We start from the raw sequence: 2,230 nt of genomic DNA on the forward strand, positions 1-2,230 counted from the left end.
AAACCATGCAGCTACAGTGGCTAGCTTGGACAGATGAATACGCACAAATGCAACATGCAAGGTGGGTAGTACACGTTTGGAAGCAAGTATGTGTCAATGAGACTCACCCGTCAGGTTCTTCAGCAGATTTAGACGAGAATACGGTTGTTTTGAGACAGAAACTGGGATGAAAAAAGTCAAAGCCTCCCCGTATCCAGCACAAGTGAAGTGGTCGGGAATGCAACTGCACAACACTGGGTTTTTATTTCTAAATCCCTCCGCAACGCACCGTGTACGGGTAAACTGTCTCGTACAGTTCCTCTATTGCACTTAAACAACGTCGCTAGTTGCTCGTTATTTGGGATTTTCCTTTAGGTATGTGCAAAAAAAGTGCTCCAGTATCGTTTCGACTGTGAAATGGAATCAAGAGAACTGCTAGGATTTCTCTTCCCTCCGTTTATGTATTCAGTATGGGGTGCGCATAAAACCTTTTTTAGAAAACTATCTACCGCTCTCTACAGGAATACCACTGTAAATTACAAACACATCTGCCTTCTTTGATAAAAACGACAATAAAAAAATAGCAATACTCGTTTTGAATATGAGGCCATCAGACTGAATAGAAATGAATACAGTTTCTGAGATGCTGAGCATCTCTTGGCATCCATACGTATCTGGCGCGGCGGGTTATCCTCGTCCTTATAAAGGTCTGCTGAAGATGTGCTCTACCCCCTCCCTTCAGAATTAGAAAGACCTCCACCTTGTGTTACCTGAATATGAGGTGAGTTGAGGATCAGGAGCTTTTTCTCTATAATACAACATAACAATTTCCAAACATACAATTAAATACACTATAATACATTAAGCATACGAGAGGAAAACATGAATACAACAATTCTTACTATAGACTATGCTTATGATTATTATGTTAGACCTTCAACAGTGGTGTGATGAACATAGGAAAAATACTTTAAAGTGCTACTTGTTTTTTTTTAAGGTATCTGTACTTTACTTTACTATCTATATTTTTGTCAACTTTTACTTTAACTTCACTACATTCCTAAAGAAAATATTGTACTTTTTACTCCATAAATTTTCCCTGACACCCTAAAGTATTGTTACATGTTGAATGCATAGCAGGACAGGAAAATTGTCAAATTCACGCACTTATCAAGAGAACATCCCTGGTCATCCCTACTGCCTCTGATCTGGCGGACTCACTAAACACACATGCTTTGTTTGTAAAGATGTCTGAGTGATGGAGTGTGCCCCTGGCGATACTTTCTTTTTTTAAACTAGAAAATAGTGTCTGGTTTGCTTAATATAAGATTTTTGATATGTTTTATACTTTTACTTGAACTTTTGATACTTAAGTATATTTTAGCAATTGCATTTACCTTTGATACTTAATTAGATTTAAAAGCAACTACTTTTAGACTTTCTCTCAAGTAGTATTTTACTGGGTGACTTTTACTTGAGTCATTTTCTATGAAGGTATCTTTACTGAGGTATGACAAGTGGGTTGTTTTTCCACCACTGACCTTCAATGTATTCTATAGCTTACAGCAGTTTGGTATCCACCCTGGAAACCTACACATCTAAGATAGGCCTACCTACTCTATTATGCCTATAGACTGAAAATATTTTGGACTGAAAACTGAAGGAGACTTGGATACAGGGCTCATCAATTAGTCAATGTTAATACTCTGCAGATAGCGAGTTTATTTTTCAAATTAATAATGTGAGAATGCCTGTCTGCAAAGAAGAAGTTTGGTTCATATCCAAGAGCAATATGGGAGTGGATTGCATTCTCTGTCATATGGTATCAGTAAGAAGAAGTCAAAATATTACAAACTAGCTATCTTAAATAAGGATTTTATTTAATAACCTCAAATGTGTATTTTACCATGACCCCAATGAGGAAAACTCCAACTGTCCCTTGCTTCATTCTAAGGTGACGTGGTAAAACACAAGTCTCGCTTCCATTCGGTCTGAATAATCACCCTCTAGCACACTAACATTCCTGTCATGGCTGAATGCAGATATTTCCATCAGTAGCCTACTAGGCTATGGACTCTTTCCAAGGTGGTAGAACTCATATACAGTAAACATTATGATATTTCTGCTATTTGTCATGCCCTGACCTTAGAGATCCTTTTCCTTCTCTATTTTGGTTGGGTCAGGGTGTGACGAGGGTGGGCAATCTAGTTTTCCAATTTTTTTGTTTGGCCTGGTATGGTTCCCAATCAGA

At 37.8% G+C, this 2,230-nt stretch overlaps 1 long non-coding RNA gene across 1 annotated transcript in view; it reads right to left on the bottom strand.

Moving 5' to 3' along the window:
* The window catches only part of LOC135525206 (uncharacterized), a 141,243-nt gene extending 140,851 nt beyond the window's left edge, over nucleotides 1–392 (bottom strand). Inside the window, exon 1 of the long non-coding RNA XR_010453090.1 lies at nucleotides 108–392. This is a non-coding gene — a long non-coding RNA (uncharacterized LOC135525206). The remainder of the gene's footprint in view (nucleotides 1–107) is intronic.
* Nucleotides 393–2,230: the final 1,838 nt, after the last annotated feature.

Source organism: Oncorhynchus masou, chromosome 31, assembly GCF_036934945.1.
Source record: "Oncorhynchus masou masou isolate Uvic2021 chromosome 31, UVic_Omas_1.1, whole genome shotgun sequence".
Classification (NCBI taxonomy): Eukaryota; Metazoa; Chordata; class Actinopteri; order Salmoniformes; family Salmonidae; genus Oncorhynchus; species Oncorhynchus masou.